Here is a 13,734-nt window from a genome sequence, read left to right as displayed (position 1 = left end):
CCTCATACCAAACCCCTTGATTGCCCCAACGGTGTCTACAACAACAGACAGCCAGAAGTAAGTTGGGTTTGGGACATGTTAAAGTACGCCTAAACGTTGGATGTTTAAGTTGTGACCTGCTGCTTGAAATCTGCTATTACATAGAATTTGCAGCTTGGTGTTGAGACTCTCCGCCTTACACACATCTTACAAAAGGAGGTGATTTGATTTGATTAACTTGGAATCTGCCTGCTACGTGTCTAAAAGGGTATGTGGATATCTGAAGTCTGCACAATCTACTTGTGTTTGAAGGTGCTGTCATCAGACTGGTTGGAGTGCTATGAGTGCCACTTTTGGAGTGCTATGAGTAGTTGGGAATTCCAGTATTGGCAGTGCAACTGAGTATTTCGGTTCTATGCGTGCTCCTATTACGTTGATGTGCCCCTATGGTGAATCTGCCGTTGCTACCACTGTTTGGGAGTGTGTTTAAACTGGGGACTGCCTCATCAAGAAGTTCCACTCTTATGTAAGGAGAAATGCATCTCCGCAACTGAGGAAACTTTGTCCATGTATCTGAGGATAAGTGTCTATGTGCTCCCGGAGGATTTTTTTTTTTTTTTTTAATTTAGAAAAACAAAGGCATAATGAACTTCTTCCTTGTGGCGGTTTTAACTGTTTTGTTGTGGTTCAAACTACAAACAGAACTCGTGCACCGTACCTGTTTCCACTATCGTGCTGTGCCGCTATGTTCTTCTGTGACATCGAAAATTCGCCGTAAATCTGTGATATCTTGTGAAGTTCGTCCCGCTACCTATGGACGCTTAGTTGCTCCGGCGCGCTGTGAGCCACCCGGCTCAGCCTCAGAAAGTGTGCCGCCATCTTGCGGTTGGTGGTGGCACATAGTGTACTGTCTTTGTTATGCCATCCATTCTGTTTCTGCTGGAAGTAATAAAGTTTCAACAAGGCCTGCTGGTGACCGTTGTCTACGCGGTGTTCTTTTTATTGGACCATGATGAAGGATCGGAGAGTCTTCTCAAGTTTAAATGCTTGACTGCGATAATCTTCCTTTGGGGTTGTACCTTCTAGATCAGCGGCGTTTTCATTCATGCTTCAAACAACATGACTCACCTGTTCTTGCTAATCTACGATGACTGTGACCGTGGCATTTCAACGTTTGACCTAAGGTGACTACTTTTGTTGTTTTAACTACTTATTTTGAAAACTGTCTAATCTTCTTTGCTATTCATATTGACCAACTTGCTTATTGTATTGTTGATGACATAATGTACATTTAGTGATGTTTATGCTACTTTTACGTCTTTTTACATGTTACAAACAAATATTATTGTTATTCCTTGGCGGTTATTGCGTTTTAGTCAGTGTTTAGATTTCAGTGATGGGCTGGATTAGTTTGGTTTTATTGGATTGAGCCACTTATGTGCTCAACTTTTGGTGGGGTGCTCAAATTTTCTTTATTTCCACTGATTATACTTAAAGGTGATGAGATATGTTGATGTTCAGTTTATTCTTTATTTTTGATGAACCACATTTCTTAGTGCTCTCGTTCAGTAGAGGGGTTCACATGCTTACTGTGAGGTTTCCTACCAGGGCTCAATTTGTATATCTGCATATTCTTTTATTAGTATTGAACCACATTAGTGCTCAAATTGCTTTTGAGGTGTTCATTTCCATTTTTAATTTTCTGAAGATTACTTGTTCCAGTGTTTGGACTTATTTAATGCATACTTATGCGGAGCCACATTAGTGTTCAACTTTGTTGAAGCGCTCCATTCTTTTCAAGTTTAAAGATGATGAGCCAAAAAGGTGCTCAGTGTTCTTGCTGTTGCTGTTTATGGGTGCATAGGTGCTCACACTTATGTTAGGTGTCGTGCTTATGCTTAATGTTATGAAGAGTCGCAGGTTGCTCATTGATATGAACCACGTAAGTGCTCTAATGTTTTAGAGGAGTTCAAATTGCTTAATGTTATGAAGAGCCGCAGGTTGCTCAATTTTGTTGATATGAACCACGTAAGTGCTCTAATGTTTTAGAGGAGTTCAAACTTCATTTACTAATTCTTGTATCTGAACCTTTATTGCCTATATCTTTTGGAGTGTTCAGTTTCTTTTGTTTGCTTGTGATGAATCCATCCACATCCATCCTTGTGGATTTTGTAATGTGTTGGCCTTTACCATATTTATTTATTTTCCATTTCCATCATTTTCAGGTGACGGTACTGCCTTTTGTACTTTCACCATTTGTTGTTTTATCCTTGTTCTGCTTACTTTGCGAAGAGGGTTTACTTTGTATGTGCTGTATGTTCTATCATCTACTTTTCTTCTTTCCGTCGTTTCCGTACGTCTCTTTTTTCTGTCAAGGAGGGAGATGTGTTACATCCTGCTTTTCCTCCTTCCCTGTCCTTCGTTAGTGTTTGTTCTAAGCTGCTCAGCCTGTATCTATGATGTCATTTAGAGTTCCTTTGTGTATGTTTGATTCTACTGTTAGTTATACCTGAGGCTGAGCAGCAGGGCAGCTGCTCCCGGTGGGGCCTTACCTGGGGCCTTTACTGAATTATATTCTTGCTTGTATCCTATACATTAATTCTTGATTACTAAGAATAAACTACATCTGGACGCAGCATCACAAGGACTCATATTTTTATGATATATTACAGATACAAAACCAGTAATCCTGTGTATAGTTCGGTATTACTGGAATTTATCCAAATTTGTAAAATAAGCTGACCCACCTCAACCTGGTTACAACTCAGGGAAGGGGGCCTGCTCTCTCCGTCGGTACCCCGAACTGTACCACGACGGGGTACCGACGGAGAGAGCGTAGTGGAGACGGTGAGAGTTCTGTACCCCGTCGTGGTACAGAACTGTACCACGAGGGGGTACCGACGGAGAGAGCGGGCCCCCTTCCCTGAGTTGTAACCAGGTTGACATGGGTCAACTTATCCTACAAATTTGGATAAGTTCCAGTAATACCAAACTATACACAGGATTACTGGTTTTGTATCACTGTTTATTTCTTTTTCACATCCACAGCAGCAGCTTTGTTTATTAATTCTGGTCCTGATGAAAGCCTGAATACTTAGATAGAGCACAAAGGCTGAAACATGTTGACCTTTTTATACATCTTAGCAGTTTGAATTTACACTGCTTTGCGGTGCTTTTTAACCCTGCCAATTCAGACGAGTTAATAAAGAGTCTTTTCATCCTCACTAGGTAGTTTTAAATTCACTTTCACTCACATATCGCGCTGCACCCTCACGACACCTTATTACTCACATATGGGATTTTAGCATCCTCAACAGCTAATGACAATCTGAAAACATCCCAGAGCTCCTACCTCACAGTGAGGGAGTTGCAGCCCTCAGTGGGACTAGGTTTTCCTACTGGGAGGAGAAGCTCATATGATGAAGCATGCCACCTATGGTGGGTGAGGACGTTCGTCCTAAAAGGGATTGCTCCCCCCTTGGGGTTTTATGGAGAGACACAGATTAACTTCTTGCTTCTTTTCTCTTTTTCCCAAACTGGTTTCATGCTAGCATAGACCCGAGAAGTTTTTTGTGTTATGATAAATGTGACATCCCCAGCACCCTCCTTAGAACACTGTTTGACCTGAGGAAGATTCAGAAGAGGACATCTGTGCTGCTTGAAGACTTGATCTGCTTCACTTCCAGGACTCCAAGGGTCAGAAGGCTGAGCTTCTCTTTAAGCAACATGGGCATGCATTCCCAGTGGTTCACTTCAACCTGGACCTTCTTTGGACCCTTCTGCTAGCCTCTGCTGGAGTGTGTACTGATCTCCATGCTGTCCCCAAGGTCCTGAACCCAGAGACTTTTAAGGCATGAGCAAAGTGGGCTCTGGCCCAGGCGCCAAACCTTTCAAGGGGCCCCCTGATGTTCTGCAGTGAATCTTTCCCTGATGACCTTAATTAATTCTTAAACAGATTGTTTTAAACACCATTTTCCTTTAATATATTTTTAATGTTGGCAATGTGTGAGAGTGTATTGCAGACATTTTGCTGAATTTATTTTATATCAAAACAGAACCTCACATATGAGAAATTGTAGGGTGACACAGAGATTGTTTGGGGTAATATTAGTGAACTGCTGATGTGTTACAATATTAAAAACACAAGTCATTGTCCATGTATATTAGATTTAAACACATTTAGAATTTGGACGAGTGTGCCTGTACACTATCATTGACCTGGCACAGAGGGCATGAAAGAGCTGAAATTGGATTATAAATTCAAAGCTGTTCTGAAGGTCCCCCAAAATACGTTTGGCCCATGGCCTTCAAAATCCTTTAGATGTCCTTGCCTGAAACCTTTGCTGGTGTCAGAGTGTCCTGAAACCTTGTACTTAGAAACATTCTGTGAACCTTCTCTTTTGAAAACCATCAAAAAACCGGAGCCAACCCGATCCGGCAAGGGAGCATTACCCCGGCTACATTCTCTGTTCGACATCAGAATCTGTCGACTCTGAGGCTGCTTCAACTCCATCCTGCAGTTCCCTCAACGCCACTGTTAAGGGAGACCTGATAAACATCAAAGGCTTCTGGTACAATAAAACGCGAACATCTCCCGCCGAAACTCAATAGTTCCACTGAAGCTCAATCCTAATGCCAGAATTCGTAGACATAGAGCCCCCTTCCAGTGAAGGCAGCCTCCTACTGGCTCTCACCAAAGGCAGTTTACATTAGGAGGTAAACTTTCCACCTAGATGAACCTGGCCCTTCTATCCAACCTGTACTCCATTGAGGTCAACCTTTAAACTTACTTTTGTCTGGGTCAAGTGAAACCAGATAAACTGCGGTTGGCGCTTAATGTTTTCTACTGATAGGACTTGTGTCATTCTGTATCATTTTATGTATTTATTAAAATGTTCTCTATTTTTATGAAGTGGTTTGGGATTTTTTTTGTGTTGTGACTTTGTGGCTGTTTGAGTACTGCATAAATACTTGACACATTGTCTCTAATATAAGCCTTTCTGCTCTGTTTCATAGCTACAGGGTGTTGAGCTCAGGTTAATTTAGTGCCTTTAGGAGTTCAACCTGACAAGGGCTGTGATTATTTCTTGAGGTATGTATTTACCCTCTCAACCAATATGCCAATTCCTCACAGTGATAGTGTAATTATGACTGTAGGCCTATCCTAAATAGTTTTAAACTACATATATGAAATGTTTATTAGAAGACCAATTCGCTGGTGAGGTCGGTTTTGTAATACATATTTTGTGAAAGGTACTTTTACAAAGTTACCTTTTCCCTGTCTAAAGCCTCTGGATGACCATTTGCACAAACTCCAACTGTCACCACAAAGTGAGGTGTGAACTTACTCCCAGAGCTAAGACAACGGCCTTGAGTGTTGGGAGGTATTCTGTTCCAGTGGTAGGAACTTGATTAAATTTAAAGAGGCCTACACTGCCATAGGCAAATGCTAGCTGACACCTTGGCAGGTCTCCTCTTTGCTCCCCCAGTCAGGCAGGCACCAATCCCAGTGGGAAAGGAGCTGCCCCAAAACTGGTTTACAGTGACAACAGAGGAGGGGTTGCTCATTTCCCTAGCCACACCTCGGGGGGTAGGGGGAGCACACACAGGCTCTGAACAAGGGGAGAAGGTTTTCATCATCTTCAATTTAGGCAGAGAGGGGCATGGTGGGATTTTTTGCAGCAGGGCACACAGGAAGCTCTGTTTGCAGTAGGGAAAACAGGACGTTCTGCAAAAGTGCGTAAAGTTGCCCCTTGGAATTTTTACCCTATTTTGTTTTTAGGACGGGGCCACAAGTCAACTTTACACACCAGCTGGTATCAGACATAAACATGGCACCCACAGTACCTTCCTCAGACCGTTTTCTGGACCTGTGGAAGGCCAAAAGAGGATTGAGCCTGCTGTCTGCGACAGGAGAAACATGTGGAGACTGAACCCACTCTCTTTTCTGTGCCCAGGACAAATAATTGGACTCCAAGGCTCATAAGGCTGACCTATTCAAGTTACAGGGACACAATATGCTACCGGAGACCTTTCCTGCAGATACCAAGCTGACCAGGTCCAGTTCGACCTGTCCTGGACCCTGCTGCTGGAGATAATCTTGACCCCCAGATGCTGTCCCCAAGGCCCTGGACTCTTGGCTGGTGTCAAAGTGTACTCTTCCTAACATATCTAGAAACTCAGGACTTACAAACCTTTGGCTTCAAAGACCTCCTGAGGAACGAGATGAACCTCCAAAGCCAATACCACGAAGGTACGTTGTTGCTGGGCTACAGTTTTAGGGCCTGATTACAAGTTTGGCAGATGGGATACTACATAAAAAATGTGACGGATATCCCGTCCACCGTATTACAATTTGATTATATCCTATGGAACTTGTAATACGGCGCACGGGATATCTGTCACATTTGTGACGGAGTATCCCATCTACCAACTTGTAATCAGGCCCTCAGTTTTCTCCCGCACTGCACTTTTACAAAGCAGCAAATCCAATTCAGTGGGATCTTGAAGAGAAAGTATCTGGCCTTATGGAGCCCTCTTCGGGTGCAGCCTGCAGCCTTGACCTGCTGAAGAATCCAACCTCCAAAAATTGGATAGGTCTGAAAGTAGAAATCTTCACTGGGCGAAGGCCCTAAAAATATCTGGCTGGCAAGGGACCTTCTCTGGGCACGAAATTAAAATCTCTCACCTTGGCGCTTTCCTGCCTAAAGTCAACAACTTCACAAGACCTAGTCCAAATTTTACTGTTCGAAGATAGCAAATCCATCTTGCCTCTGCCTGTCTTAAGGCTACCTCTCTGTTGCCTCCCCTATCATGAATTGCAACATGATCTATTGCATGGAACCAAATTTTCTTGTCATTTAGGTGATCTTGACGTATGTGTGGAGCCACTGGGTAGTTTGCATCATTGTTTTTTATGGCCCTCACGTGTTCCTGTATTCTCAGTTTGAGGTTTCGTATGCTGCTGCCAAAATAGACTTTTTTGCAGGAGTGACCGATTGCATACACGACAAAGGTTGTGTTACAATTTATGATGGCATTGATCGTATACTCTTTAGACTTATTGTACTTGAATCTCGTTAACTTGCTGAGTCCTAAGTTACATACACAACAGGTGCCACATATATAAAAGCCTTTATTCACAGCAACGACTTGTGATCACAAGTGAGCAAAGCGGGTCAGAAATGTACTAAGGTGCCGCTTGCAGTCTAATTTCAGGCGTGCAAGATGCCTTTAAAATACTTCAATGAAATCTATAGAACCTACCCAAAAACTGCCCAACATATTTAGAAGCAGCAAGACAAACGATGAACTAAAGGCAAGGCAGGCCTGAAATTAAATTCTGAGATTACGTGAGACAGGTGTAGGGCTGATGCACAGCCAGTTAATCGAGTCTCCACTCAATGCCGGTCCCCGAAAGCTATGGGTGGGGGGGTCCAAAAGCATTATATGCTGTTCAGAAAATTTGCAAAGAAATCTATATCATTAAAACACCAGACATCGTATCTGTTTGTAATATATCAGCCCAGTTTTGCTACCCATCGCTGAAATCTACCAATTTAGATCATAGTACTATCAAAAGTTTAATGGTTTGATGCACATGTCGAACTACTCAATTTTCACAAGCAATCGCAGCATGACCTGTGAGGGACAAACTGGCCCAGGTTTCCTCAAGTCTGCTAACGTCACTAATAAAATGCAGCTATTTTAGCTCTAAAATTGTCAATTCAGATACTATATACTACATCACGTGCCAGTAGTGCCGTTTGTTTTGGAATAATGCGGCTCTTTGGTAACTTCATGTCTCAATCTTCAAAGTCATTTGAGACAGATTTTCCAAAGCGAAACTACTAGTCAACATAACTCATGAAATGAGCCAGTTGTATACAGAATATTTATATGCCATACCACGAGATCAAGGTCCTTAAAAATGTCAATAACTGTAAGGTAGCATCTTGTATCCATGCAGAAAAGACACAGCTTCAGCTTGTAACAGGAGGGTCTGCATGCCATTTCTGGTCACACCAGAGGCAGCAAGGTGCTTTATAAAATGACAAATATGACAATAATGCTGCGTCTCACTTTTGAAGACAAAATGGCACACCCAAGACATTGCAACACTGGCTAAAAGAATTGTACAGGCCATGAAATGATTTGCCTCGTTACGGCACAGCCCAATTGGAATAAACCAAGAGTAGATTGTCCTTTCAACATGACATAGTTGGGAGATCAAACTCAGAACTGGCACCTCTAGGAGGAGGACACTTACCCTCTCATGGTGCAATCTGCTGCAAGTTAGTGCACACTGCACCATCAAGCCATCCATTCATCGCATGGGAAAGCCTCGGCTTACGTGTCACAATAATATTCTCGACAGAGACCTGCAGACAGGGAACTGCAACCCTTTAACCTCAGCATGGTCTCCCAGCAACTGAGAATGATTGATGTCCACCATGGCTGGGGTTTTCTGGAAAGCTGGTAGGAAAGCCACACTGCTCCAAGGAGGCATCTGAAGCCTAGGGCACTAGGGGTGGGGAAGGTTAACCCTTCCAATGAGTACTGGAAGCACAGGTGAAATAACAAGTAAGCGTTAGTGTTTCACGTCCCCTGGCAGTAGACTGTGCATGCATTTATCAGGGGTGAGGTGGGACGGTGCGAGGCCAGAGCAGCATGTACATGGGAGCCGAGTGACCCTGCCAAAGAAAAGAAGGTTGCAACTGTGCAGTGCTCTAGGGCCTGAGAGAGCATAGAGTATGACTGCCAGGGCTAAAACAACTGTGGCATTAGGACGCATGCAGACAAGGGAGCGAGTCAAAATGTGAGTGCTCATGAAAAGCGCTGTTAATCAAAGAAAAGATTAGTCCCTAAAACATTTTTTAACGGTGCAAGTGTAAGGCTACAAGTAATGGGGCAGTGTTCTGTGGGAGGGACCAACCCAAGGAAAGGAGGGACAGATAGGAAATATTAGCCACTTGGTAGGAAGGCTTTTTGAAGGACATTCGAAGACACAAATGAAAAGCAATGGGTGGGCTGTAGGCCCACAAACTATATACAACATGTCTCAAAGAGACAGTGCAAGCAATGCCTAGGGTCAACCTAGCTCGAAGTGACAGCGCAAGCGCTGCTTTGTCTCAAAGCAAAAAAAAGTATGTTGAAAGCAGTATGATAAACATGGAATGGGTTGAACATTTCATTGTAATCACTGCCAATAAAAAAGCAGTCACAACTGAGTGGTGTAGTCCTCCTCTATCCACTTTAATAGGGGAAGGAGTCTTGGAGCACTAGGCAATGAAAGTCAAAAACTCCTTAATCCCCTCTTTTTTACATTTGTTAGAGTTGAGTGGTGTCATTGAAACTCACTGATCACGCTCAGCCTTCGTTGAGTGGTAAAAGACTACCTGTGAATGATGTGGGTCAAGACTTGGCTTTTCAAGGCCGCAGTCATGTTAAATTTCATCAACATTGCCAGGTGTTATATTCTGTGTTGTATAACCTTGCCAGAACCTGGTATGTTGTCATTGCCAGAATCTTAGGAAAGGGATGTTATGCTACGAAGGTAGGAAATAGTTGAATGGGGCGCTGTTGATGGACGGCAGCACGAGGGGTTGTCTTAAATAACCTTACTTCTACATCAGCTTGGATCTTGACTTTTTCATTGATGAAAAAGCTACAATAGTGGGCAACTTCTTTTCCACAAATCAGGACTCCTGACAGGGTAGGCGAAGTTCTCAAATATATGGTTGGTCATCACTCCACTGTGCTCTAAATGACCCCGTTAGTCTTCTGCTTTAGTGGATAGATTTAATTGTCATCCCCACATCCCTTTTAAACTTAGCATTTATTAACTCTTTAACAAGCATATCCTAAACTCCTATTTTGGAAATCAATAAAACAACCATGTTTTCAATGTGCCCTGATGTGTTTGACTGCATCGCATGTTAATTCTGCATGGTTACTAACTGTGTCAGTCAAACTATACTGATTTGTGGATGCGGGTGTCAGAGGGTGAAGTACTTTGACAAGGTAGGTGAAGACTGCCAGGGTGTGGGTGTGGGTGTGGCAGGGAGTTCCTCTCACCATCCTTTCAGGGGCCCCATCATGGATTGTTACTTCACTATTCAGTATATGAGTGAAAAGTAGGACAGTTAAAATACGATTATAGGGGGCGTGGTCTCGCCAGGAATGGAGTGAGACGTGCATTGCTTCGTCTCCAGGCCGCCGCCGCGACAATTTGCCTTCTTAAAGCGGCTCTGCGGCAGCGACGGAGCTCTGATCGACGCCCGTGTGGGGCTGAAGGCGAGGGGCACCCGGTGAGGGGCTCACAGGTGCTGGCAGTACCAGAGGGCGCGGGACTCGGAGGTGGAGAAGGCCCGGAGCTCACTGTCCTGCCCGCCATTTTGCCTACCGCACACCAACAGCTTATGGCGCCCGATATCTGAGGTGGGGGAGAGGTCGGAGGCCCGGCGGGCCGGGCGAATTGCAGTGAGCGGCCCTGTTGTAGCCTCGGAACTACCTTGTGGTGCAGCGGGCCCCAGACCGCCTGGGATACAGGTCTCGGGGTCTCCGTGGGCGGAACCGCGGAGTGGCGGTCGCCATCTTCCTCCGGACTGGCCTCCCTCCCCGACTGACAGACGGCTGGTGGCGCGGATTGGAGAGGCGGCGGGCAGTGGCGCGACGGCCGGGCCCGCAGAGACAGCGCATGCAGGGGTGAGATGGGGGCAGGGGCCCGTGAGGAGAGCCGGGCCGTGGACTCCGGAGGGGAGCTGCTCACCCGGAATAGCCAACCGCTGCAGAGGAGGGCTGCCACTTTCTGAGGCGGGAGCGGAGGACGGGGTCGGCCCCTAGGAGAGTCCGGTGAGGTGACGGGCCCGTATCTCCGGGAGCCCCCTGCTGGATCGCTGGTGATTCCTGGGACCCTTGAGGCCTCTGGGGCCTTGAACGAAGGTCGGCCGCCTGGCCTGCGCTGCCTCCAGGGATTGATGGTTCGAGGCAGGTCTGAGTGGAGAACCAGGGCCGGGCCCTGGGAGCGTCCTCGGGGGCGTGAGTAGAGGCCCTGAGACTCGCTGGGAGCCTGCATCTGCCCCGAGCTGGCTGGGAGCCGTGTCCTGGAGCTCCCGCCTGTGCCCCTGTGATTGCTGGGGGCCCGCTGCGCTCTCGCTGGAGCCCTGGGTCGGCGCTGGGGACCTGAGGAGTGACCGGCGGCTGCTGGTCTGTCCGCGCTGGGCCTCGTGGCTGGCTCGAAGGGGGCAGGAGCCCGTGGAAGACCGACGACGGAGCCCTGCAATGACGGCTAGCGCACAGTGAGTTGTTCCAGGGGGTGATCTGAAGACCCCTAGACTGTTGGCCGCCTTGCCGATACCGGGGTGTCCCGCGGGGGGACTCCGCGCCCACGGGGGAGGGGCCTGGACGGCCGGGGGAAGCTGTGGGTCCCTTGACTAGACTTAAACGGGAGCCGGGACACTGGTGCAGACCTCGGGGCTTGGGGGCTGATCACACGCGGCACACTGCGGGGACCCCACCGCCTAGGAAGTGTGTAGACGGGGCCTGTGGAGGGGCCCCTGGGAGCGAGAGGTTGCCGATCCGGTGTTTCTGACCCACTGCCCACTTCGGCGCGCTTGGCGGTGTTTGCCTGGGGGCGGCCTGCCAGCCGGGGGACCTGGCCTGCTCGGTGCGGTCTGGCACAGGCCGGTGTACAGCATGACTCGCACGAAGCCTGGGAAGGAGCCCCCGGCGACCTCCAAGGATACCTCAGTCGCCGACTTATGGGGGAAGTCGGGCGCTGCCTCGTCAGGAGGGGGAACCCCTGCGGAACCGGTCACTCAGTCCTTCATGGCAACATTCATGCAGGAACTCAAGACTGAGATTGGGTCCCTTCGCACGGAAGTCCAGGCCTGCGTCAAAGACCTTCGGAAGGAGGTAGGAGACCTGGGAGATCGCGTAGATGATATGGAAAAAACTCTGGACGCCCGCTCGGAGGATCAGGAACACCTTTGGCAGCGATTGGCGACCCTGGAGGAACAGCATGTCGAGCTCCAGATCAAACAGGAGGATTTGGAAAATAGGGGGTGCCGAAACAACATTCGCATCAGGGGTGTTCCGATTGGGGCCGAAGGGGAGGATATAATGACATTTGTGGCGGACTTGCTTCAGGAGATTCGCGGGGATGACGATGCTTCGCCGCCAGCTCTGGACCGAGCGCATAGGGTATCATGGCCGCCTGGGAGACCTGGACTCATCCCTGACATTCTGACGAGGGTCCACTTCTTTGTAGAGAAGGAAGCGATACTCAAAGCAGCCAGAGACAAGCCTGAAATCCGCTATAAAGGCGCGCCTGTTCAGCTGTTCCAGGACCTGGCCTCTACGACCCTCAGACGCCGCAGGGACTTTCGGCCCGTTACGGACAAGCTGCGAGAGCTCAATATACGCTACCAGTAGGGCCACCCTTTCGCCCTCATCTTCCAGTGGGAATCCAAGCGCCGAGTGCTCCGCTCCTACCGGGAGGCGGCCCAGCTGCTTCAGATCCCGGACTCCCCTTCGGCCAGTCCGGCGCGGCGCAGTGCTGCTGATCGTGGGGCCCCTCGGGGACCGCAGTGGTCCACGGTGCGTCGATCCCGGCGCCCTTCCTCTCCGGCTGGCAGCAGATCATCAAGGGACAAGCAGGACATTATCAAGCACATCAAATCCTTGGAGGGCGGCTCGCCGCTTATGGGCTCACAGGTCTCGCCCCTCAAATGAGATTCCCTGGGGTGCTCAACTCCTGATTGGGCCTGCTCTCCGGCATGACACGACATCCCTACAGGAGAGGCGGTGGCCCGGAGCGGGCTTTTGGTTCTGTGATCTATTGGCCGGGCGATGACAAACCCCCACGCCTATCCATGGGAGAGTGGCATCTCTGGGACAGCTTGTGCCGCGAGGCCTGGCTACTCCTTAGACTGGATTAGGACATGTTGGCCAGGTTGGCCGGTTAAGACTGTATGTGGTTTTCTTTGGTTTTCCCCTTCCCTTCTTTCTCCCCTTCCTTGGTACCCCTGTGGCGGGGGGGGGGTGGGCGGGCGTGTGGAGGTATGGGAGGGATACAGCATGCCAGGGGGATCTGGGACTATGACTACTGAGCCGTGCTGGAAGGTCCTCTCCCTTAATGTGAAGGGGCTCAACTCGCCCAATAAGCATCGCCAAGTGTGGCGTTACCTCTTGCTCCAGAAACCTGACCTCATTTTCTTACAGGAGACCCACCTCCTTAAGGCTGACGTGGCCCGTATGGCCCACCCTCGGTACCCCCGACAGTTCTGGGCCTCGGCTACTACCAAGACGGCGGGGGTGGCCATCCTCTGCAGGGCGGGAATTAATCCGGGGGGTTCTAAGGTGCTACGGGACAACGAGGGTAGATTCTTGAGGGTTGAGGTCATGAGGGGACACCGCACACTCACCCTATGTAACCTTTATGCTCCCAACCAGGGCCAAGATTCTTTTCTACGCAGGCTGATCAGGGACCATTTAGAGCAGGTTGACACTGATCTCATAGTTGGGGGGGACTTCAACTTGGTGTGGGATGCGGAGCTGGATCGCTGCGGGGGAACCTTTCATGGGGTGGGGGCCATGTCTGCGGCAGTGAAGCGTTCCCTCAGTGCCCTCAATTTAGTGGATGTTTGGCGCTACCATTCCCCAGGCCTGCGAGACTACACGTACTATTCGCATGTGCATCGCTCCTACTCTCATATAGACCTGCTGTTGGTCTCGCACTCCCTGCTTAAAGAC

This window comes from Triturus cristatus, chromosome 7 (genome assembly GCF_964204655.1).
Source record: "Triturus cristatus chromosome 7, aTriCri1.1, whole genome shotgun sequence".
NCBI classification, from domain to species: Eukaryota; Metazoa; Chordata; class Amphibia; order Caudata; family Salamandridae; genus Triturus; species Triturus cristatus.
Note: the sequence above shows the minus strand (reverse complement) of the source record.